The sequence below is a fragment of the Eretmochelys imbricata genome, chromosome 4, assembly GCF_965152235.1.
Source record: "Eretmochelys imbricata isolate rEreImb1 chromosome 4, rEreImb1.hap1, whole genome shotgun sequence".
NCBI classification, from domain to species: domain Eukaryota; kingdom Metazoa; phylum Chordata; order Testudines; family Cheloniidae; genus Eretmochelys; species Eretmochelys imbricata.
Window position 1 is genome coordinate 135,016,623 of NC_135575.1, and position 26,880 is coordinate 135,043,502.

The 26,880-nt window shown below is 41.4% G+C and overlaps 1 long non-coding RNA gene across 1 annotated transcript in view; it reads right to left on the reverse strand.

Annotated features, from left to right (window-relative positions):
• Nucleotides 1-13,699: 13,699 nt before the first annotated feature.
• LOC144263803 (uncharacterized) overlaps nt 13,700-26,880 on the reverse strand; it is a 35,478-nt gene continuing 22,297 nt past the window's right edge. Inside the window, exons 2-3 of the long non-coding RNA XR_013345848.1 lie at nt 26,519-26,683; nt 13,700-13,782 (exon numbers count right to left, since the gene is read on the reverse strand). This is a non-coding gene — a long non-coding RNA (uncharacterized LOC144263803). The remainder of the gene's footprint in view (nt 13,783-26,518; nt 26,684-26,880) is intronic.

The following is a 26,880-nucleotide window of genomic DNA, read 5'->3' on the forward strand; positions in this document are numbered from 1 at the left end:
AAGTGATGATTTAACATCCATCCTTCACCTTCCTGTGTCCGTAAGGGCCAGATAATCCTTGGTACATCTTTGGCAGTTCCCTCTGTACTACGAGCATCACTCCATCTTTTGTGGATTGAGTTTCAGCCAGGTAACCTTCATCTATGGTCCAGTCTCTACCAAATTCAGGCACTCACCAGCACTGGCTGGGTCAGATGAAATATAGACATAGAGCTGGTTTGGATTAGTTTATAGTGTTTAGTAACCATAAGTTAACATTAGCCTTTTGTGAAATTATATGCCATCCTGAGTAGGATCTGTAAAGCAGCCCGTAGACACCAATATGGAAATATCTGGCAACATGTGAATGTACATACCTTTCAGCTGAATCACTTATCCAATGAAAGTCTTGTAATTAGGAGGACATGCCTATTTTTGTAACTCTTTTTGCATGGCTTGGCATACATTTGGAAGGAAATGTAGAATACTTCTACAAATGAAGCCATATGCCCTGAAAAAGCTCCAGCTGGTACGAAATGCAAATAGCCCATCTATTTAGTCTCTCTCCAGTGCTCTACTCTCTGCACTGGCTTCCCATTGAATACTGAATTCAGTTTTCTGACCTGATGCTCAAAAACCTTCACATACTTTGCTCTCACTAGTTGGCAGGTCACCTCTCTTTCCACAACCATAACCACCCACAGCCGTTACTTTCCGCAGTAGAGCTGTCATGCAATATGAGGAATCTCAAGACTGCCTCAATCAGAACTGCTGGAACTAAACTATGGAACTCATTCCAGCAAAAGCAAATAATGACCCCAGAACTAAATGGAACGTAACTTCTTTGACTTAGCTTTCCATCAGTAAGTTTGTCTCACACACAAACATAGACACAACACACCCATTTACTTACAAATGCAGACATAAACAAGCCAACAAAAGCCTTATAAACTTATCCAGCTATTTTTTTTCTGCAGACTGGGAAGGGAGAGACTGTTGGTATTTCTATTTTTAAATACATAGGAGTCCCTTAAATTGTAGGATGAGAGCTTTATAAGTACTGAGAGAGAGAGAATGAAACAAACATAGTATTTCCTTTTCCTCTGTAAGAAATAACGGTGTTCTTCATGTTATTTAAAGGTAAATTGCACTAATTTTGCTCAGCATCTTAATGTGCATGTTCAGAAACATGACTCATCCTGAATAAATTATAATATCTGTTTATAATTTTAGGGCAATTTATTGCTCTCAGTTACACTAGTGTAAATCTAGAATAAGTCCAATGAAGTCAAAAGCAGAATAATTCTACTGAAAGTAGCATGCCGACAGAAGGGGATATGTCTGTATCAAACTGTGAACTCCATTTTGTTTTGTGAACTCTGTGTTGTTTTGTATCTACCATTTTGTGTGCTAGCTACCAAACTGTGTTCTGTGATATAAAACCATTCTGGCTCTGACAAGATCAGTCTATTCCAGATGTGGCCTTGCTCAGAAGGGGTGTGGGCTATCTCAAGAAAGACATTCAGTGAGAGAGCTCCAGCAAGAGATATTAGATCTGACTTTCTCTTGCCTACTGGCACATCTACAAGAACTATGAATTCTCTACACAGAAGCCTGGTTGGGGAAAGTGGCTGGTTTTCCTCATCCTGGGAAAATAGTCAAAAAGGTCAGAGATTGTTATTAAAGTGGAAAGCTCTCTGGGGCGCATCTATCACCTCCTAGGAGACTAGGTGTGTGAGAGAGAGACAGAGAGAGAGAGATCAGTAGGGGTCTGTCTTGCTTAAAATTCTGACTGGACCCAGACAAAATATTTTCATTAACAACTTGGATGATGGAGTGGAGAGCACACTGATAAAATTTGAAGATGGGGGTTTCTAACACTTAAGAGGACAGAATTAGAATTCAAAGGGATTTTGATAAATTGGAGAGTTGGTCTGAAATCAGTAAGGTGAAATTTAATAAAGCCAAGTGCAAAATACTACACCTAAGATGGAAAAATCAAATTTACAACTACAAAATAGGGAATAAGTGGCTAGGCAATAGTATTGCTGAAAAGGATCTGGGGGTTGTAGTGGATTACAATTTGAGTATGAAACAACAATATGTTGCTGTTGCAAAGAAGGCAAAAGTAATTCTAGGATGTATTATGTATCCTGTATCATATGTAAGATACAGGAGGTAATTTTTTGACTCTATTCACCAGTGGTGAGGCTTCAGCTAGAATACTGTGCCCGCTTTTGGGCACTATACTTTAAGAAATATGTGAACAAACTGGAGAGAGTCCAGAGGAGAGAAACAAGAATGATAAAAGGTTTAGAAAACATGACCTATGAGGAAAGATTGAAAGAACTGAGCCTGTTTAGTCCAGAGATGAGAAGGCTGTGGAGGAATGTGATAACCGTCTTCAAATATGTTAAAGGTGGTTATAAAGAGGACAATGATCAATTGTTCTCCACGTTCACTCAGGGTAGGACAAGAAATAATTAGCTTGGTTTGCAGCAAGGGTGATTTAGGTTGGATATTAGGATAAACTTGTTAACAATAAGGATAGTTAGGTACTGGAACAAGTTCCCTAGGAAGACTGTGGAATCCCTGTCACTAGAGGTTTTTAAAGAACAGGTTAGACAAACACTTGGTAGGGATGATCTAGCTATGCCTAATTCTGCCTCAATGCAGGGGGATGGACTACATACCTCTTGAGGTACTTTCCAGCCCTACATTTCTGTGATTCTGACACTCTCAGAAGAAGCAGGATCAGACTAATGGGGTGAGAGTCTCAGGACTGTTATTTTGTTATTGTACAGCTTAACTCTATAGTGTTTTAAAGAATAAAAGTGACTGTGATTAAGACATTTCTTTGCTAAGACTATGTTCCTTCCTTGCCAGCCATGCTGTCCCTGAAGAGGTTAATTTAGAAGCTCAGTGAAGTGGAACTCTGTGGGAAGGTATATAAGCAACTGGGTGGCTCGGGGGGACTGAGGTATTGATTTCAGGGTCTAAAGCAGCTGGGCTGTGGAGCCCCACATCCCAAGAAAAGGTAGCATTAGAGACCCAAAGTGAGGAATAGTGACAGGCACTTCCCAGAGTCAGGAGTCTTAGCAGCATATGGGATCCAGTAGATTGTTCACTCAAAACAGACTATTGACCATCCACAGTGGGGGACAGGGCCACGTTTTGATAAGCATCAATCCCCAAGATGCTATGTGTCCGATGCAGGAATTACTAGGTGAGGTTTACGGTCTGTGTTATGCAAGAGGTTGTACTACAGTATTGTAGCTTATTTGGGGCTGGGACCATCTTTGTGTTTTGTGGTTGTTGATGCACCTAATTCTATTGGGTTCTGATGCATAACTGGGGTTCATAAGTGCTACAGTAATGCAAATAATTAATCGTTATCATCCCTTGAAAGCTTAACACAAAGAGAAATTGTGACTAAAATAATCAACTACATGAAGAACAAAGGATTACTAAGGCAGAGACCTCTGTGGATGTGGGAAAGGTAATTTATTGAAAGGAGTACTACTGTGTCTTCCCAAAAACGAATGGACAATTTACCTCCATCATAATAAAGGAGCAAGGGTGGGGAAAATGGGGAGGAAAAAGGGTAAATGGTGAAAAACGGGATCATTGCAGAAATGATGTCTAGATACTTGAAAGTCTCAAGGCTGACAACTCCTGGGCTAGGAGGCGTGCATCTGACAATTCTGAAAGTTGTCTGTATCATTTTATTGTTTTTCATTGGTTTTGTTCAACATCTTTATTAATGATCTGGATGATGGGATTAATTGCACCCTCAGCAAGTTGGCAGATGACACTAAAATGGGGGGAGAGGTAGATATGATGGAGGGTAGGGATAGGGTCCAGAGTGACCTAGACAAATTGGAGGACTGGGCCAAAAGGAATCTGATGAGGTTCAACAAGGACAAGTGCAGAGTCTTGCACTTAGGATGGAAGAATCCCATGCACTGCTACAGTCTGAGGACCGACTGGCTAAGCAGCATTTCTGCAGAAAAGGACCTGGGGATTACAGTGGACGAGAAGCTGGATATGAGTCAGCAGTGTGCCCTTGTTGCCAAGAAGGCCAATGGCATATTGGGCTGTATTAGTAGGGGCATTGCCAGCAGATCAAGGGAAGTGATTATTCCCCTTGATTTGGCACTGGTAAGGCCACACCTGGAGTATTGGATCCAGTTTGGGTCCTCCCACTACAGAAGGGATGTGGACAAATTGGAGAGAGTCCAGCAGAGGGCAACAAAAATGATTAGGGGGCTGGGGCACATGATATATGAGGAGAGGCTGAGGGAACTGGGCTGTTTAGTCTGCAGAAGAGAAGAGTGAGGGGGGATTTGATAGCAGCCTTCAATTAACTGAAGGGGGGTTCCAAAGAGGATAGTTAGATCCTTAGAGGTTTTTGAGTCCCATCTTGACAAAACCTTGATTTAATTGGGGTTGGTCCTGGTTTGAGCAGGGGATTGGACTAGATGACCTCCTGAGGTCTCTTCCAACCCTAATATTCTATGATCATGACATATGCCCTTCCCCAAATTATTTAAACTCTGTGTGCATAAATCAAAATCACAGTGTAACCAGAGAAGTGGCAGAAAAAAATTATTTATTTTGGAACACAGCTAGCTATCAAAGGACTGAAGACAAACATCCCTAATAAAATAACTCCACTGAGAAGGGATCTAGGAGCAAATAAATTTGGGGGACTGCCAAATCCAAGCCAGGAAAAAGGGCAGATCCGGTTCAGTTAGAAAAGATGGTTCTGGTTTTCTTGGCTCAGATTCCAGGGGACCACTAATTCATTCCATAGAATTAACCACCCACCTGCCCTTTTCGATATTAACTCCTCTCTACAATGCTGATAACATCTAAGCAGTCTGCTAAATCATCTGGTGCTTTTTTTCTTTTTAATTTAAGGCTCATAGTTTCCATTATGTTCACAGATCTGTTCTGAGCTGAACTGATAAAAACACCTTGGTGATCTCCCCTGCTGTTGAATGAGGCAGGTGACAGTCAAGACATCTCATAAGACTCAAAGGAATTGAGTTGAACGTTATCCCAATAGGAAGTGATTTAGGCATCACCAAAGTGGATTAGTACAAAGCATTCCCTCTTTGAAGATAAAATACATAATTATTTAAAAAGAAAATAACAGATGGTAACATTAATTGCTAAATTCAGTTCTGCCTATTAAAAGTTGAATGAGAGATCCTGACAGACTTTGCCTCTAATGATTTTATAATGATGATAGATAGACAGACCGACAGATATCAGATCTTTTTGATTCTGGCCTCACTTAGCTTGAACTTGAAAGTGGCCTTGATCAGATCATTGGACCACCATTTCTGATATTCCATCACAACCATCAGTGGCCAATGCCTGGTATTTCAAAAAAATGGCAAAAGCAATAGCAATGATTCACCCAACCAATTCTATAACACTGTTCATGGCAGCAAAATATCCTTCCTGACTCATATGCTGGTCCATTTACACCCTGAAGATGAGACTTGATTATCATTACTAACTGATTTGACATTCTTCTTTGTCGTGAGGTCTACAAAAAACTCAACAACAGTTAGGCAGCTGGTGTGCAGAGATCACTGCCTATCATCCTGCCCAGCATTGTCTCATTGTTTCCCTGTGCTCTCCATCTGTCTGTCTCCACTTCTTGTCTCTTGAATTATACGCAAGTTTTTGGGGGCAGGAGCTGTCATTTTGTTCTTTGATGACAATACAAATATTCAATAGGAATTATTTGGCTACAGTGCAACAATTATTATGCTTTTGTATTACAGTAGAGCCTAGATTTCCCAATCTCTGGCCTCTATTGTTCTTTTTAATGGAGGGGGTTCCAGCTCTGACAGCAGTACTGGTTGCAGCTATGGGTGTAAGGCAGGGAGAAAGGTGCCCTCTTAGGTAGCTTATCTGAGGCTCTATGGATTAATTAGTACCTAGGGTAGCCTGAAGATTTAAACTTTGTGAGAAGTAGTGGGGGGGGGGGTTGGATAGGAGTAGAGTATCCATGAGCAGATTCTTCTCCCACTCAATGGTCTATTGATTGAGAAAGCTTGAAACCAATGCCTATCATGCTGACCAATATTGTTTCATTGTTTACTCATACGCCTCCTTCTGTCTGCTAAAATATTATAATATTCTGTTGTCTCTTTTCTTATACTTAGCTTGGAAGCTGCTTGGAGTAGGGACCGTGTTTTTGTTCTGTGTTTGTACTGCGCCTTGCACAATGGAACCCTGGTCCATAACTAGGGTTGCTAGACACTTTAGTAATACCAATAATATTTTAAAATATCCCACTTCCTTCAACAGAATGGAATCTGACCCACTAAAGGGTTTGTGTCCTTGGCCTGCTTTAGGGCCTGATCCAAAGCCCACTGAACTCTGTGGGAGTCAGACAAAGATGTATGGTCAGATTGTACTCTCATCTAGACCAGTAGAAACCCACACTGAAGTCAATGGGGTCAGACAGTGCAATGCAGAATTTGTCCCATGGCTCTTAAGAAGTCATACAAAATGCTTGGTATCACATACCGTTAGTTCTTTGAGGGGGAAAAAAGTCCACAGAGGCCTATTGAAGCTGATAAGTGTTTACAATTATAGTATTTTAGAAATTTTTAACCTAACCGGTTCACTGTGACTGCTAATGTAGAATTATTTAGAAGGGAAAGGTGTTTTGGCACTGGAAGTTTTCCACATGAAAGTGGTTTTGACACTGAACTTTTTCTGACACCAAGTTTTCTATTCAAACAGTGCTTGCAAATGAGAGGTTTTTTGAAAGTCAAGAAGGCATTTTCTGCATGTAATTGGTTTCTATATGAAAGGGTGATCTACATAGACTTTTTTTTCTTAAATACACCACTGTAGAGGTGCGACAGATGTATACAGTGGAATTCAACTTACAGGACATTTGTTCATTTTATTTCAAATTCTAAATTAGCTCCACTTACAAGAAATTATCATGATAAAAGCAAGAGAAAGTTGGAGAAAATTGGTCATTTCTCAAGTGAATTGTTCGCACTGCAATCACACATCACTTCTGTTGTTTCCATAGCCAAATTACCATTTAAAAAAAAAACTATTTACCTACTTACCCACCCGATATATTTTTAAAGGTATCCAATGCTGTGGTACGTAAACCCTGATTGTACTAGTGAAAAAACAGGCAAAATGAGGTTATTTTTAAATGAATGTTCAGAAATTCACACAGCCCCAGTTTTCTTCCAAGAAAGTTTTACATCTCATTGAGGCTATCTGCATAGAAAGTATATTATTTGAAGATTGTTTCTGAAGACAAAGTGCTGTATGATAATGAATTAATGAAGAATGTAATATGAATCAGCACTACTGTCTATAAGATTATTCAATGAAAGAAAAATGATGAAAGTTCTAATGTACGGTAGTAAATTAAGTTTTGATGTTCCATCTCCACCAGGTTTAAAAGTGGCTGTCCCTTACTCAAGTCTGTCTACCTGGTGTACATTAAAGTTGGGTCCTCCTTTGTCCACCAAGTACACCCATGTGTTAGGACACTTTCCTTTGGATTTGTCCCTCAGCTTGGTCTCCTGAAGACCAGATCCCCTCTTTCTGCTCACCAACAGATTTCTCATGGGCCCCTGATCTGCATCTCACTCCATCATGCCATTCCCAGTGGAGTCCACCCCTCCACCAACAACACTGCATATCCTTTCCCCAGCAGTTACCCGACCCAGTACACCATCTGGGTCCTAGTCAGAGAGATGACACTATTGAGAATTTGTTGTGCAGGACAGGGGTGCTAGAACAGTTTGTATAGTGGGGGTTCTGAGAGCCACTGAACCAAACTATAAACCCTGTACATGATGGAAATCATTTCAGGCTGCTGCACCCCTACTTCCAGCCCCTATGGTGCAGGATAATCTTGAGCGAGTGCTTAAGTTTTCAAGGTTTTACTGAGAATTGACTTGTTACTCAACAACACTCAGTGGCAGACACATGTATTCACGAAGATTTTAATGACTAAATATTTCAGTGATGAAAGCATGTGTCACAATATTAAGTTATCTGGATTTGACAACCAAATGTTACACAGCTGGAAACATGGACACATATTCAACATGTTTTAGTGATGTCTAGATTTCGTCACTAATGTTCACTCTGGAGTTATAGCTAGTTCTGATATCACACCTGTCCATTATACTCCTTTGATCATGGGACCATCCCATCGCCAGTTGGCTCCCTGGGGTGAATTAGAGCACTGTAGTCTGCCAGTTCCCCCCATCCTAAAAGGGCTATTATGCCAAGCGGATAGTAACTGGTACAGTGTTGGTCTGTGAGTCACTGTGATGGGGGTGGGGAGGGGCGGGCAGGGGAAAGAGGGCAGGCCAATGACCTCATCCACTCTGCTCCTCAGAGAAGATTTTCTCACCACAGGGGAGGGTAGGCAGTTGTTGGCCTTATAAGCTAAGTAGAATTTGACCAGCTTAATACTTGGGTGCCATAGGAAGGGATGTTGGCAGTTCAGTAGGTGGTACTCCTCTGAATCTATATTGAATTATCACCATAGCATAGTGAAAGGACCAAAGGGCAGTGTTATTAGATGGAATGTATCTGATTTTGATCACATTTACACCAGTTTTATACTAGTTTCAATCCATTGTGATTGCCATTGACTCTAATGATGTTACTACCAATTTACCCTGCTGTAAGTGATATCTGAATGGGTCTTTTTTAGAGTTGGCTGAATTTTAGAAACTATCTGAAGCTTCAAAATTTGAATCTGGATTTCCACCCTAAAACAAATGCAGGTTGTGGAGGTCCCAGCATTTGGTTTGGGTACATTTCTATTGCCCATAAGTGGTGGATTAAGTTATTCCTTAATAGAAAGAGCTCACTGAGGTCCTCAGAATGAAAGGCACCATATGATGCAAAATAATTTTCATATTGCTAAAGCAGTGGTCAGAATATCTTATTTCCACTCATTGGTTCCTTTCCTAGCCTCTAGTTCTACAGGGCATCCAGTATATACACTATGTAGTTCGTCTTATCAGTACATGCAGTGAATTTGCCTGTAGATTTTGCTTACTGGCTAAAAGCAATTGTTTGTATTTTCCTCATCTCTGTAGAAGAGATGATGACCAATATTTTCAAATCTGACTAGTGTTTTTTTTGGGTGCCTAAATAGACATATCTTAAATAGGCCTGATTATCAGAAAGTGTTAAGCACTTGTTTGATTCAATAGAGGGCCCCTTCATTAAGGTGTATCAAGTTAACCACCCAAAAAATCAAAGCACCCCAATCACCAGTGACTTTTGAGAATCTTGGCCAATTACTGTCTATCTGCTTTTCACATCTGTGTTGTGTACACTCCTCTCTGGCTTTTAGATACCTGCAGGAATCTTTCAGATCATTGAAATGAGGAAGTTGGTGGGTTCAGGCCCAGTCTGTGGCCACTGATTCATTACAGATTGACATGTGTGTTAGATTTAACTAAGAACCCTAGCTTCTCTGCACAGCACTCAAATCTGGATGCTGCATTAAGAATGGGGGAGTATACAATTGTGATACTGCCATCTGTGAAGAAAAATAAAGGAAGCCCCATTTTTAAAGAAATTTCAAACTAGACTTCAGAAAGCAGTCGAGAATAAACTCTAGGGAGCAACCGTACAGTGGCTGGGGTGGAATAGGTGATCTATACATTTTTTTAATCCCTGGCATCTACGCTTGTGTAATCCTCTGACAATCAGATGTGGTTATCAAGGTAACCCTGTTTTATCATTCCAAAGATATTAATATTGCATACAAATCCTCCTTTGTAAAGGGTGGTTTTGTTGCCAGTGGAGACAACTAAACAAAAATCATATAATTGAAGAAATCTTTGTAAAAAAATCTGCATATCTATATTGCCTCTCCCCTTTTCATTTAGGTGCACTATTCTTCTTCACACCCTGTGCTAACACTGTTGCATAGCATTACTGAGCACTGTTAAATGGCTGCCATGTTTCAGCCTGCACTTCCATTGGGATGGGACGGTTACTATTGGATGGAAAGTGTGTACTTCAGTCTGGAAATAGTTTCAGGATCCTTTGAGATGAAATTTGCTGTAGTAGCATGTCATTATCATTATTATTACACTAACGTTGAGTAGCCCCATGATAACCCTGAGGAATGGTGTCCAATAATGAAAAGGCTTCATTTTAAATTATTCATAATCAGTGCCCCCCTTAAAATCATCTGCCAAGAGACAAGGAAAGCGGAGGTCATGAGTGAGCTATCCTCCGAGCTGATATGCGAACATAACCTTTGTGATCATTGTTGTAAATGTTTTAATTAAAAGGGTAATATCAGACACCACAACATCTGGATCAGATTTAGTTCACGATTCCTATTTTTCACCTTATAATACCTTCAGCTCTGAGGTAGCTGAAACAGCCACAGCTAATTATCTTCTCCTTTCTATTCTTCTGCAGATGCATTATAAAGACCACTCTAATTTTTAAATTGCGGCACTATATAAAGGCATTTCAGTGCGTCCACCTCAAGAGAACTGCACTGTTCAGGCTACACAGCTGACACAAATCCCTTTAAGAGGGTGAAAGGCCAGATTTATTAAGAGGGTACAGTAAGTATCCATTATAACCTCTCATAGCATCCAACCTTCAATGCCTTCTTATAATCACAATTCAAGGTTTGGTTGTTGAAGTGAAATCCTCTGAGGAAACAATAGCCCAATCTTAGTATAACAATAAATTCAAGTGAGAGAGATAGACAGGGGGAGAAAGAGAAACGAACAGCACCAAGCTCTATAGTTAAGGCTGCAAAGCATTTTCCATTGCTTAAATTTTAAGCCCTTTGGGGGCAGGGTCTATTTTTTGTTCTGTGTTTATACAGCACCTAGCACAACAGGATCCTGGTCATGACTGGGCCTGCGCTAGAAATAAAGAATTATCTTTCTAAAGAATGATCAAAAAAACCTTGCAATTTTATTTTAAAGCAACCTTACAGCCCAAATGGCTGAGGCTTGAAAGATGAAATTTGGAGGAGAACGGCTCCTGCTGAGAATATAGTACATGGCCTTCCAGTGAAAATTAGTTTTGGTTTTAAACAGAATATGATTTTGCTAACTTGTTAGATTTGCCCTTATGGAAAGATACGACATACATGCATGTACCACTATACTATACTAAGTTACAGAGAAATTTAGGTAGGTAGATTGCAATTAATTAAATTAATTTTGTCCAGGACCCTGACTGTATCTATCTAAGGTACTTATGTTGTCCAACACTATAGTGTCTGAGCACATAACAATCTTTAATTTAACACCTCTGTGAGGCAGTGCTATTGTCCCTATTTTACAGAGCGGGAACTGAAGCACAGAGAGGCCGACTTGCTCAAGGTCACACAGGAAGTCTGTGATGGATCAGGGAATTGAATACACATCTCTCAAGTCTTTGGTTAATGCCCTAACTCCTGGGTCATCCTTCCTGTCTATAGGTAGGAGTCATCTCTCTTGTGATACAAAATTCCATGGGGCCTTTAATGAAAGGAGAGGTATCAGACTGCTTGTAACACGTGGTTTAAGATTAGTGAGTCAGACATGGCAATCACATGCAGTAACTTTGGAGACCAATTAAATCTATGAATGGTTTATGTGTGATTGTGTTCTACTCAATGGAGGAGAGTTACCACCGCTCCTATGTGAGCTAAAATCAGTGGGAGGTAATTAAGGTGAATGACTTAGGTTCTAAATGCCTCCAGAGAGGTACCATCCCCTGGGAAGTCTGGTTTATATTGGCTCACACTGCTTTTTCCAGAAAACAAAAGGGCTTTTGATATAAAAAGTTTGGGTTTAAACAGACTTGGGGCCTTCTTTCTGATCCAGCAAATAGGACTTTTTATCCAGGCCCTCACCCTTGCAGAGGGTTGGAAAGACCTTATCCTACTAGGGCCCCATCAGACCACTGGGAGACTCGTGGTATGTTCCATGTGTTCAAATCTGTTTGTTGTTTTGACGTGCTTTTTTTATACTGCTTTTACTTAAGAATAAATGTGCTTGCTTAGAAAAGGCTTTGGGGTGACTTGTAACTGCTGGCAATACACTGATCATAGCCCTCAGAGCAAAAACAAAAATGCACAGGTGCTTTCCATTAGACAGACTGGCCTGCTGGGGATATCACAGTGTGAGGCAGGGAGCTGTGCATCTTTCAAACCCCCAGTTAGTAGAGAGTAGGGAAAGGGACCCTGCCCTGAGACACGTGACAGCTGGAAATCTCAACCTGACTGGGGAATTCTGGAGTAGACCATGAAGGGGGAGATAGAGGTGGCCACCCTGAAACTGTGACGGTATGGGTGTGGCTGTCAGAATATCTGTGGTAAGCCTGTTAGCATGCTCCATGTGTTTCCAGAGAACTAAGCAGCCACAGGCTGTACTGAGTATTTGTGCAGTTAATGAAAAGTGCTGTGCCTTCTCTGCTGACAAGCTAGATTACTGAGTGTTTGTTCGTCATTACACCCAGAACCTTGGTTTTAAATCTCATCCGAAAGATGACACTTGGAGCAGCGCAATAGCCCCTGACCCCAGGCAGAAGAAGTGATGCCATCAACTGAATCTCATTCAGTGCTGGAAAACAGGAAGACCAAAAAAAATGTGGAACAATAATACAGGAATCTTTTATTCTAGCACAGTGGTTTTCAGTTTTTTTAGGTTGCATACCCCTTTCCAAATAATGTAGTCTACTATGTGCACTCATCTGAGATAGGATCCATAATAGACCTATGAAAACAGGAAGGGGGGAAAGATCTGTAAAGGGTAACACAATACATTGTCCATCATTACATAATTTTTCTCATGTATCCCCCTATTAGAGCTCATGTACCCCGAGGGGTACACATACTCCAGTTTGAAAATCACTGTTCTAACACAATCAGGGCTCAAAGGCTTTCTGCCTGCTTCATCCATACAGAAACAAATGTCTCTGAGCCAAGGAGACTGACATATGACAACTCTCTCCCTCTCTCTATTTTAGTGGTCAAATTCAAGCCTTGCTGACAAACTAGGTCATTCCCTCAGATGTATATTCAAAAATACTGGCATAGCCAATCTTTCAGGGTAGCTGCATGAATCACAGCCAACTACTGGTCCAGCAGCATGTGCCTTCAATCTTAGGTACCTATCTTATCTCCATCATCCTAGTATTTGTGCTCCTGACAATCTTTAATGTGTTTGTCCTCACACCACCCCTTATGGTAGGAAAGTTTTACAGATGGGGAACCAAGACACTGATGGCCAGATTTGTAAAGATTCAGATAAGCTCCCAGTAGGATTTTCAGAAGTGTCTAAGCATCAAAAGTGTCTAAAAGTCAATGGGAATTAGGCACTTATCTGCTTTTCAAAATCCTAGTAGGTACCTCTCTACATCTTTGGCTGCTTAAGTAGCTTCCAAAATCTGGCTCTAACTGTTTCCCATGGCCACACAGGGAATCTGTGGCAGAGCAGGAAATAGAAACTGGATCACCCTAGTCCTAGTTTAGCACCCTAATCACTGGACCTTCCTTCCTCTTAGAACACATATGTTGCTCCAGCTCTAACCAGACAGTCACCTGATTAGATTCATTAGCTTGTGAACTAATGTGGCCATTTGGTGGTCTTCTGGGCTGAAAAAAGAATACGTTTTAATCTTTGAGAAGCTAAGTGATTGCAACTCCATAGACTTCAGAACAATTCTTTTTGGAAAGTGCTGGGCTGATATCTTTGCAGACAGAAGATTTTTGTTTTACCTCCAGCACAGATACATCATGGGGCATTTCTGGAAAACATGCCAACAAAGGTGCCAATTAGACTGTTAAATTGCACTTGTTGGCACCAGATTTGATGCTGGCCTCTGAGTCTTTTACTAAAAATATTGCTCTATTCTGGAGGCTACATGACTTAGGAGACAGGTCTGTCCACCATTGCAGTCACTTTTAAGTGACTAGCTGATAAAGCACAGGTCTGCAGTGAACAACAGTCACTATGACCTGAAGACCATTTGGTGAAATGAGCTGGTGAACTTACATAGTTTCTAGTGGACAGGTGTTCGTATAACAGGAAGTATCACCACTACAACTGTCTCTAGCTGAAACCCTCATTGGCAAGGCCCGCAGATATGCCAACAACTGGAGATGGAGCTTCCCTCTAGCCCTGAGTTTCGGCCTTCCAGAACATGTCTAAGCTATAATGGAGAGAAACTCATGCTGATGCCGCTTATGTCATACATGTCCTATTGAACAGAGGACTTCAGTCTCCAGGGCTGTCCGTCCAACAGCATTCATAAGCACTAAAAATTCACTTTAAATTTCAGTTAAAAGAAAAAAAAATCAACATTCTGACTCTTTCTAGAGTGTTTCTTTCCCTAATGTTATGCAGTCCCATGTCCCAGACCACTCTCAGCGGCACTGCCTACCTGTAGACAGTCGGACAGATGTCATTCGTCTCTTTACTGCACCTCCTCTTCCTTGCCATGCTCTTTGTCAGCCTGTCTCTCTTCCGCCGCATTACCAACACATGCGCCCCACCGCCCATGTCACTAGTGCTATCATTTCTTCTGAGTCTAAAATCAACCACATGTCACTGGCAAAATGCTAATATTGATTGATCTTCCTGGAAACATCAACCTGTGTCACTATCTCTACCATCCGATCCCTTCGCACAACAGCTAACAAACTGACACTACTAATTACAAATACTGTTCTTTTTCTACTCGGCCCTAGCAAGGAAAAATTCTTGACACTCAATATGCCACATTGTACTTGCTAGAAAATTAGGTATTATTATTATCATGATTGTTACATGCATTTATAAGGTGCCTGCTACACCAATACACTTAACATGCTTTAAAATGGGGTCTATTAAAATTTCTGACAAAGAGAGAGCGCAATACTAGTCCCTGCCGCTTTGACGGTATTCAATTCTCCCCTCAGACTGGGGTGATTTAGGAATAACTCCATTGAAATCAATAGAGTTGCAACAGATGTACATTAGTATGGGGTGAGAATCAAGCCCATAAGTTGAAGAATCACTGGGCCAGTCAGTTCAGAGCAAAAGGTATTCATACCCCCACAGTTAATGGGGCAAAGAGGTATATCATGCAGTTTGATAAAAATATGGCAATCTTGTGGTTTAAGCGTGTATCCTGTGGAATTGCCTTCCAGAGGCATGAGCCCACTGATGAGAATGTCCTGCCACTGGCTCTTTTATACATTTTACCTTTGGGACACTTCTAGCTTTGTGAACGAATGTTAATGATTTAGTAGGTCAGAGATGAAGAAATCAGCCTTGCAGGCAATCTGAGCCTAAATTATTGTTTAAACGTGACCTGCAAACGGGAAACATGTTTTTGGGTGTGTAAAGGCCTGAAAGTTTGCTTTGGTGCCTTAGAAATTCAGGTTTTATCTATCACATTTTTCTTAGAAGACCACATGGATGATTGGAGGGTTTATGAAACTGCATACGGAGGAAGTGAAACCCAACCAAATGAGAGAGGAAGACATTTTTTATTCAGACTGGTTGAAATGCTTTGCCAAATGTTTACGTTAATTATGGGAGAACAGGAAGAGGGGGTGTGACAGGATGCTCCACTCATTGCTAAGATGGTGCCTCCTCCTGCTCATTCTGGGGAATAGCTCAGAAGATCAACACCCCTTCACAAGGTTGCACTCTGTCTCTTTCTCTGGGTTGGCAGACACTCTCTCGCTCCATGAGATGCTATTGCCTCTTTGTGACTCAGCCCTCCAGACAGGTCACCAAATCATAGAAGATTAGGGTTGGAAGAGACCTCAGGAAGTAATTTAGCCCAACTCCCTGCTCAAAGTAGGGCCAGCAACAACTAAATCATCCCAGCCAGGGCTTTGTCAAGCCAGGCCTTAAAAGGATGGAGGTTCCACCACCTCCCTAGGTAACCCATTCCAATGCTTCACCACCCCCCGTAGTGAAATAGTGTTTCTTAATAGCCAATCTAGACCTCCCTCACTGCAACTTGAGACCATTGCTCCTTGTTCTGTCATCTGCCACCACTGAGAACAGCTGAGCTCCATCCTCTTTGGACCCTTTCAGGTAGTTGAAGGCTGCTATCAAATCTCCCCTCACTCTTCTCTTCTGCAGACTAAACAAGCCCAGTTCCCTCAGCCTCTCCTCATAAGTCATGTACCCCAGCCCCCTGATCATTTGTGTTGCCCTCTGCTGGATTCTCTCCAATTTGTCCACATCCCTTCTGTAGTGGGAGGACCCAAACTGGACGCAATACTCCAGGTGTGGCCTCAGCAGTGCCATGGTTTCCCATTCTGGGGTTGGAAAGTCTCTTCCCACAAACAGGCTCAGGCAGTCTTTCTATTCACCACCTCATAGTGCCATTCCCTCAGTGGCTGGCAGGGGAACCTGGGCCCACCCTCTAGTCTGGGTTCCAACTGATGGACCTCTAGCTAGCAGTCAAGGTCTGTTCCTTGATAGACCTTAGAGACTTTCCCTGTGCTCTATCCTACCATCAGACACACACACCCTCTCTGGGTTTTCAAGCTTCCTAACTCCCTCCTCCAGGGAGCAACTGTAGGCCGCCTATCCCTGTAGCCTCAAAAAACCTCCTCCCTTCTTCTATGCAGTAACTGCAGATTTCCCCAGCAGCACCCCTTTCTATGCCCATTTCCTGTCTTTTTTATTTCAGCCCAGCTCTTTCCTCACCAGCTGGGCTCTCTCCCTTCCTCAGGGGATTGATGGGGCACCTGATTCCCCTCAGCTGTGGCTTATTGAGTTAATTAGCCCCTTTCTTGGTCTTCAAGAACCCTTACAGGGCAAATGAGAGATGAATACTCCATCACGGGGGGGGGGGGGGGGGGGGGGGGGGAAATGAGCTGGAAGTTATGTTAAAGGACAACCTGTTGGGGTTTGTGATTGTGTTAGCTCTCATGAATTCAGCACAATTAAGCCAGGTCAATAATTGACTGGGAGACCGGTGATTTGGGAGTGGGCAGTCTTCCCCTCTGAATGAATGCTAATCCAATCCCCCAGCCTGTTAAACAGAGGGAGTTTTTGTGCTGCCAGCTCTTTTGCAAGGTTTAGGTGTCAATCCCAATGCCAAGTCAGATTCCAGCGTGGACTATTATTGCAATTTTAACTGGATAATGATTTTTCCCCACCCTACTGTTAAGTGCTGTACGTATTGCTATCTCTTGCTAATCAGATGTAGTATTTAACCTCAGAAGTGGATGTGTTACTTATGTTGGGGAAGCCATTCCTTTTTGGAAAGCAGTTCAAGAGCCTGTGAAATAAAACAGGGACTATAAACAGAAGATCTTATTAATATTTCACCAAGGTTAATAATAGTAAAATCTGTCACACTGAATCACTGTTACCTTTCAGGCTAGTTTTGAAATCCAGTTTATTTATTTATTTTCATGCCTCTTTTATTCCCATTGTGCCGCAAGGATCTGGGCTACTTTCTATGTGCTAGTTTTCATTGTTTGTCTTGTGTTCTTCTGAATGCAGGGCAGATAAAGTATTGAGCTGGAAGTTGAGGAATAAGAAGCAAAAGAGCAAAGCAAAATAATGATTTGACCTTGTGTCCAAAGCACAGACACATCTCACGGTGAATTTCAGATGCTATTTGATTACACATTCACACACTGCTGAAAGTTTGTTTATCCAGTTTGACAGTGGTTCTGGGGGAGGGTTCGATAAGTCCTAATTGTGTTAATTTAAATGGAGCCAGAGGCTTTTGCTGAATTACATTTACCATCCAGTTCCAGGCAGAGCTTTTCATGCTGGTCATTTCACATTTGGATAAAATATCTGCTCCTTCATCTGATGCTTTGCTAGGTCTGAGGAGGTGAATAATTACTAAGACTGATCAGAGGATCTAATTGCTTCTATTTGTAAATAAAACAGAAGTAAATGAGGCAGTGGAAAGAAAGGCCTGGAAAGAGGGCATGGGGTGGGGGCAAAACAAACACTCCCTCATCCCTGACTTTTGTTTTTGGCTTGTTCATTTGTTAATATTCAGGCTCATTAAATTTTGTTCCAGTTGGGAGAGGGAAGATAGTCTTTCATGTATTTACAAACAAAAGCAACTCTCTGAGTGAAAGATGTTGACATTTGGTAAGGCTACAGAATCAGAGACTATAGGTTTGCCTGTGTGCTACTTGCTTGATGGGTCTGATCCTTCACTCATTTAAGTCAATAGATGTCTTACAATTAAAGTAGGGGCAATATTGGGCTTTGGACCTTCAGGTTTTGTATGTTGTTGTTGTAACATTAAGAACAACCCAAGAGCAGAGGGCCACATACACCCTGATATCTAGTAATTCATTTCATCTCTACTGTACCCTAGTTCTTTAATGTTATGAGATGTATCCAAGTGTCATATAAGGTATCAATGAAATGCTCCTATCTCCCTGGTTACTAATATCATTGCATAATGTAGGTGCAAGCAACTGATGCAAAGTTATGGACAAACTGAAATTATAATTCTTAAAATGTGTTTGCCAGCCAAGCAGAAGTTATCCCATCCTGGACAAAGGAATGTAGTTTCCCCACCTGGGAGTTACTGCGAAAGTACTTTGAAATACTATAAGAATATATTTACATCTTGCATCAACAGATCATCAAGCTTACAAGGGGTGGAGGTAACTTCATATTATTCATGGTGGGGGAGGAGATTGACAATCATCTGTTTAATGTTCATTCATAAACACTGAAGGGGGCAGGAATTAAATAATTTGTATTATAATGGACAGCTTCCACTGGGAGACAAGGCAGCAGGACACATCCTTCAAGATAGACTTCACATTGCTTGCCTCGCAGCTGACAATAGACGTTTATCTGTGGATATCCTTCAGAAGAATCCATTTCAAAGATTCAATAGATGCTAAAAGAGAGGGGTACAGAATCCCAAGGTATCTTTCACCTAAGAAGACAAAGGTACCAGCCCTTTGACATTGGGGGATAGATCCTGACCTAGAAGTTCAGTCAGGCATCTTGCTGGAAAGATGGGGTGAGGCTTTTACCTTGAACAAAGCCTAGTTTGTTAAGTTTTAGTCATTAGAAAGTTCTCTATCTTTATTTATTTTGTAACCATTTCAATCTTTAATCCTTATACTTGTACTCACAACCTCTCTCTTTGGAATTAAATGGACTTGTTTTATTTTAAATCTAAACCATTCTAGTGCTGTGTTTGAACTGACCTCCATTCTTCCTGGGCTTGCCCACACGTACACAGGAAGGTTTGCAAGTAAACAGAGCCATTGTGTGTCTGTTGCTTCTCACTATCCCATGTCCCTGATAATAAAACTGCAAACCCAGAGCACCTACAAGGCTGGAGTTCATGGAGAAGATGTACTTAAGCTACTGTGGAGACTAAGGAAGGGGAGACAGCAGTGGTCCTGGGGACTAGGCTGCAGGACCCAAGTTCTGTGAAGGGGTAGCAGATTGACACATTTTCTGGGCATAGGTTCTCTAAGAGTCCAAGGGAAAAAAAAAACAGTGCTGCAGCCTACTTAAACCAAGGGAAACTTAAGTTAATGGATCTAGTGTATTGGTATCCTACATTCCTACCACAGCAGTTTGTTGAGTATCCATCAGAAGGAGCTTTACTGGGTCTATGTGTGACACAAGTCAGTAAGACTCAATATAGGGAGCACAACAGAAGACGGTTTTCAGAGAGACTTAAGCCTTAAGATGACTTAAGAGACTTAAGATGGCCGGGGCCTTGCAGATGAGTCCTGGGACAGGTATATCATGTATAATGGGTCACATGAACAAACCTACAGAGGTGACAGCTCAAGAGACTGATTTGCAGGTAGACAAGGGTAGGACTGAGTTCAGGTATGTTGTGACTGAATGCACCCTGTGTGCACATTCTAAACACTATTGTAGTAATCTTTGTGCAAAATATGCCTTGTGGGGAATCATTGGAAAACTAATAATTTACTGGTCAATTATACCATGGTGAAATGTATGTAGCAACATGGTGTGTAAAGTTGTGAACATAAACTGAAATTATGACTGAAATGTGTTTACCAGACAAGTCTGGGGAAGGGCTAACCCTGTTCCTCAAAGACAAAAGGACAAGTTGACGCCTCTAGTCAGGTGTCATCAAAATTGACTGTCAATCACTGGTCACGTGGCCATTCTTTGGCAATGGAGGGGGACAGGAACAGATCAATCTGCATTTTAATAAACAACAACATGGAACCTTTATCACCACAAGACAGAGTGTCTCCATTCTCACAGTGGGAAGGAACTTTATCTAGAAATAACCCTTGGGAAAATGCATTTCAAAGGGTGACTGGACACAAGGTGTGGGGGGACACCCCAGGCGTTCTCTTGCTTTCTCTCTCTCTTTCACCTAAGATGACAAAGGAACCAGGCTTTGGACATTGGGAGTGGTTCTGACCTGAGAATCTGGACAGCCCTCTTGCTGGGAACATGTGGTAAGGATTGTACCTTGAACTGAGTCTAGTTTGTTATGTTTAGATACTAGAAAGCATTTTATCTTTATTTCTCTTGTAACCATTTCTGACTTTAATGCTTTATACTTGCTCTCACTTAAAATCTCTTTGTTGTTAAATACACTTGTTTTACATTTAATCAAAACTAATCCAGCGCTGTGTTTAATCTGAGCAGTTTGGTAACTCCAGTTAAGGTAGCAAAGAGTTGCATATTGACCTCTTACGGGGGCAACGGATCTCTAATAACTGAACTGTCCAGGGGAGGGCTAGAAAATGCAGAACACACGTTTTTGGGGGAAATTTGGGACTGGAAGTGTGTTGGGGCCACTCTACAAGTAGTAACTGAGGCTGATAGGAGCCAGAGTGTGGTGTGTTGCTGACAGGCTGCTGGGGTCAGGCTGCTGCATCAGGTCTGGAGCTATACAAAGATACACAGGGTGTGACCTGCATGCTGTTTGTGAGGGGCTCAGATTGGAAGCTACAACAGCAAAGCATGGTGAGGGACCCAAGATTGCAGGGTAGGTGTGACATAGCCTCTCACCAGTCTGGATTGCACCCTGGAATGTGACACATGCCAACAAAGGTCAATCTTGCAGTCAGTATTCTTATCCGCCTTGTTGACTCAGCTATTTTTAGTATTCCTGGCGCAACACATTATTTTACCTAAGTATACCATAACTCACTGTACCTTAGCCAATGATCTCAAGTTTGAAATCTCATCAGATACTTTCAATAAAATCTATTCTTTTCACATTTAAAGATGGAACAATATTGTGCAGCTTAGCCCTCTGTGGAGATAGAGGTGGTTAGGGACTATTTAGAAAAGCTGGACGTGCACAAGTCCATGGGGCCGGACGAGTTGCATCCGAGAGTGCTGAAGGAATTGGCGGCTGTGATTGCAGAGCCATTGGCCATTATCTTTGAAAACTTGTGGCGAACGGGGGAAGTCCCGGATGACTGGAAAAAGGCTAATGTAGTGCCAATCTTTAAAAAAGGGAAGAAGGAGGATCCTGGGAACTACAGGCCAGTCAGCCTCACCTCAGTCCCTGGAAAAATCATGGAGCAGGTCCTCAAAGAATCAATCCTGAAGCACTTGCATGAGAGGAAAGTGATCAGGAACAGCCAGCATGGATTCACCAAGGGAAGGTCATGCCTGACTAATCTAATCGCCTTTTATGATGAGATTACTGGTTCTGTGGATGAAGGGAAAGCAGTGGATGTATTGTTTCTTGACTTTAGCAAAGCTTTTGACACGGTCTCCCACAGTATTCTTGTCAGCAAGTTAAGGAAGTATGGGCTGGATGAATGCACTATAAGGTGGGTAGAAAGCTGGCTAGATTGTCGGGCTCAACGGGTAGTGATCAATGGCTCCATGTCTAGTTGGCAGCCGGTATCAAGTGGAGTGCCCCAAGGGTCGGTCCTGGGGCCGGTTTTGTTCAATATCTTCATAAATGATCTGGAGGATGGTGTGGATTGCACTCTCAGCAAATTTGCGGATGATACTAAACTGGGAGGAGTGGTAGATACGCTGGAGGGGAGGGATAGGATACAGAAGGACCTAGACAAATTGGAGGATTGGGCCAAAAGAAATCTGATGAGGTTCAATAAGGATAAGTGCAGGGTCCTGCACTTAGGATGGAAGAATCCAATGCACCGCTACAGACTAGGGACCGAATGGCTAGGCAGCAGTTCTGCGGAAAAGCACCTAGGGGTGACAGTGGACGAGAAGCTGGATATGAGTCAGCAGTGTGCCCTTGTTGCCAAGAAGGCCAATGGCATTTTGGGATGTATAAGTAGGGGCATAGCGAGCAGATCGAGGGACGTGATCATTCCCCTCTATTCAACATTGGTGAGGCCTCATCTGGAGTACAGTGTCCAGTTTTGGGCCCCACACTACAAGAAGGATGTGGATAAATTGGAGAGAGTCCAGCGAAGGGCAACAAAAATGATTAGGGGTCTAGAACACATGACTTATGAGGAGAGGCTGAGGGAGCTGGGATTGTTTAGCCTGCAGAAGAGAAGAATGAGGGGGGATTTGATAGCTGCTTTCAACTACCTGAAAGGGGGTTCCAAAGAGGATGGCTCTAGACTGTTCTCAATGGTAGCAGATGACAGAACGAGGAGTAATGGTCTCAAGTTGCAGTGGGGGAGGTTTAGATTGGATATTAGGAAAAACTTTTTCACTAAGAGGGTGGTGAAACACTGGAATGCGTTACCTAGGGAGGTGGTAGAATCTCCTTCCTTCGAGGTTTTTAAGGTCAGGCTTGACAAAGCCCTGGCTGGGATGATTTAACTGGGAATTGGTCCTGCTTCGAGCAGGGGGTTGGACTAGATGACCTTCAGGGGTCCCTTCCAACCCTGATATTCTATGATTCTATGATTCTATGAGATGTAGTGCAAGTAGATGCATTTTCCATAGGCAAAAAGAAAAGGAGTACTTGTGGCACCTTAGAGACTAACCAATTTATTTGAGCATAAACTTTCGTGAGCTACAGCTCACTTCATCGTATGCATATTGTGGAAAGTGTAGAAGATCTTTTTATATACACACAAAGCATGAAAAAATACCTCCTCCCACCCCACTCTCCTGCTGGTAATAGCTTATCTAAAGTGATCACTCTCCTTACAATGTGTATGATAATCAAGTTGGGCCATTTCCAGCACAAATCCAGGTTTTCTCACACACCCCCCCCCAGCCTGAAGGATGACCCAACACTCTCACAAATCTTGGGAGACAGGCCAGTCCTTGCCTACAGACAGCCCCCCAACCTGAAGCAAATACTCACCAGCAACCACATACCACACAACATAACCACTAAGCCAGAAACCTATCCTTGCAACAAAGCCCGTTGCCAACTGAGCCCACATATTTATTCAGGGGACACCATCACAGGGCCTAATAACATCAGCCACACTATCAGGGGCTCGTTCACCTGCACATCCACCAATGTGATATATGCCATCATGTGCCAGCAATGCCCCTCTGCCATGTACATTGGTCAAACTGGACAGTCTCTACGTAAAAGAATAAATGGACACAAATCAGATGTCAAGAATTATAACATTCATAAACCAGTCGGAGAACACTTCAATCTCTCTGGTCACGCGATTACAGACATGAAAGTTGTGATATTACAACAAAAAAACTTCAAATCCAGACTCCAGCGAGAAACTGTTGAATTGGAATTCATTTGCAAATTTGATACAATTAACTTAGGCTTGAATAGAGACTGGGAGTAGCTAAGTCATTATGCAAGGTAACCTATTTCCCCTTGTTTTTTTCCTACCCTCCCCCCCCCCCCGGGACGTTCTTGTTAAACCCTGGATTTGTGCTGGAAAGGGCCCACCTTGATTATCATACACATTGTAAGGAGAGTGGTCACTTTAGATAAGCTATTACCAGCAGAAGAGTGGGGTGGGAGGAGGTATTTTTTCATGCTTTGTGTGTATATAAAAAGATCTTCTACACTTTCCACAGTATGCATCCAATGAAGTGAGCTGTAGCTCACAAAAGCTTATGCTCAAATAAATTGGTTAGTCTCTAAGGTGCCATAAGTACTCCTTTTCTTTTTGCGAATACAGACTAACACGGCTGTTACTCTGAAACCTTTCCATAGGCAGAGTATGGGTGCCCTAGAGATGTTACTGCACTGGGCAACAAAAAGATTCCATATTTTAAGCTTTACATCTATTATCATATATGGCTTGCTCTGCATTTCCCTGCAAAGTTTCCAGGGAGACTAGAGATTGAACTGAAGATGGAGAGACTGAAGACACCACATATTAAAAAAAAATAATCAAGAAAACAAAAGACATTAAGAAAAGGAATTCTTGAATTGCCTATATACTAATCCTAGAAGTCTGGGTAACAAACAAGAGGAATTGGAATTGCTCATTTATTAACATAAATTCGATCTAGTTGGTATTACCAAAACCTCGTGGGATGATTTGCGCAAAATCAGTGGTTATAACCTACTTAGGAAGATTCAAGTGGGCAAAAGGGGATGGCGAGTGTCACTTCACATCCAAAATGGCATTACCCGTTTCCAAATCACTTATAATTCAGAAGAAAATGAACCTGAATGCTTATGGATCAATGCCCTAACAGATAAAGCATAAGATAAGGTTTTAGTTGGTGTCTGATATAGACCACCAAATCACATTAGGGAACAGGATGACCACCTCCTACACAGCTATCCGTAACATGCAGGGAATAAAAATTGTGTGATCATAGGGGACTTCAATTTGAGTGACATATGCTGGAGGTCTCATGCTGCCAGTATGAAAACATCCTTGGAATTTATAAACATTATAGATGGCAATTTCCCAACTCAAAAAATTTTGCAGCTAACATGGAGATATTCTATATTATACCTCATCCTAACAGGTAGAGGAACTGATCATAGAACTAAAAATAAATGGTAACTTAGGGACAATTGAACATGACTTGATCACATTTATATTGTGCAAACAGACTAAAGTCCAGACCAGTAAAATATATACTTGGTGCTTTAATGGGGCCAATTTCACAAAACTGAAAACCATTATGAGCCAAACAATATGGGAAGAAGAATTTAATCAGAAAAAAAATGTGAATACTAACTGGGAACCATTTAAGAACACCTTACTAGATGCCCAAAAAGCCATAATCCCATAATTAAGGAAGAAGATTGTGCTGGTTAAAAAAACAACGTGGTTTAGAGGGGAAGTGAAGACAGCTGTAAAAAATAATATATAACAAAAGGAAGAAAGGGGAAGTTGATAGGAATTGTAGAAAATTGACAAGGGAAGCCAAGGGACACAAAAAAATATCTATGGTCAGCAGAGTTAATGACAGTAAGAAGATTATTTTTAGCTATATCAGGAACAAAAAGAATCCCGAGAGTAGTATTGGTCCATTACTTGATGAAAATGGTAAAATTGTTATAATAATGCAGAAAAGGCAGAGATACTCTATTAATATTTCTGTACTGCATTTGGGGGGAAATAGATTATATATTTTCATCATATGGTGATGATAAACACTCTTTCCATTCCATTAATATCTCTGGAGTATGTTAAACAGAAACTACCAAAGGTAGAGATTCCTTAATCAGCAGGTACAGATAAAATTCCTGGATGCAGGTTAAGAGCTTGCTGAGGAGTTGCTGGACCGTTAATGTTGATTTGCAATAAATCTTGGAGCAATGAGGTAGTTCTATAAGACTGGAAAAAAGCTAACGTCTTGCCAATTTTTAAAAAGGATAAATGGATGACCTAAGTAATTATCGGCCTGTCGGCCTAACATTGATCCTAGGCAAGATAATGGAGGTGCTGATACAAGACTCGATTAATAAAGAATTAAAGGAGGGTGATGTAATTAATGCAAATCAACACGGTGTGTGGAAAATAGATCCTGCCAAACTAACTTGATTTTTTTTTTCGGAGATTACAAGTTTGTTGTTAAAAGCAATAGTGTTGATGTAATATATTTAGACTTCTGTAAGTTGATTGACTTGGTAATGCACAACAGTTGGATTAAAAAACTAGAATGATATAAAATTAACATGACACATATTGAATGGATTAAAAACTGGCTAACTGACAAGTCTCAAAATGTAACTGTAAATGGGGAATAGTCGTCAACTGGGTCTGGTTTCAGTGGAATCCCACAGGGACTAATTCTTGGACCTATTCAATATCTTTACCAATGACATGGAGGAAAATATAAAATCATCACTGATAAAGTTTGAAGATGACACAAAAATTGGGGGAGTGGTAATTAAGAGGACAGGTCACTGATTAAGAGCAATATATATTGCTTAGTAAACTGGGCAGAAGCAAACAATATAGGTTTTATTATGACTACATGAAAGTATATACATCTGGGAACAAAGAATATAAGCCATACTTACAGTATGGGGGACTCTATCCTGGGAAACAGTGACTCTGAACAAGATTTGGGGGTCCTGGTTGATAATCAGCTGAACGTGAGCTTCTTGTGTGATGCTGTAACCACAAGAACGAATACGATCCTGGGATCCATAAACCAGGGAATCTAAAGTAGTAGTAGCGAGGTTATATTACCTTTGTATTTGGTACTGGTGCAAGCACTGCTGGAATCCTGTGTCCACTGCTGGTATCCACAATTCAAGAATGATGTTGACAAATTGGAGCGGGTTCAGAGAAGAGTCACGAGAATGGTTAAAAGATTAGAAGACGTCTTATAATGATAGACTCAGGAAGCTCAATCTATTTAGTTTAACAAAGAGAAGATTAAGGGGTGATTTGATTACAGTCTGTAAGTACCTATAAGTGGAACAAGTATTTAATAATGGGTTCTTCAATCTAGCAGGAAAAGCTATAACCTGATCCAATGGCTAGAAGTCGAAGCTAGACAAATTCAAACTAGAAATATGGCATACATTTTTAATGGTGAGACTAATTAG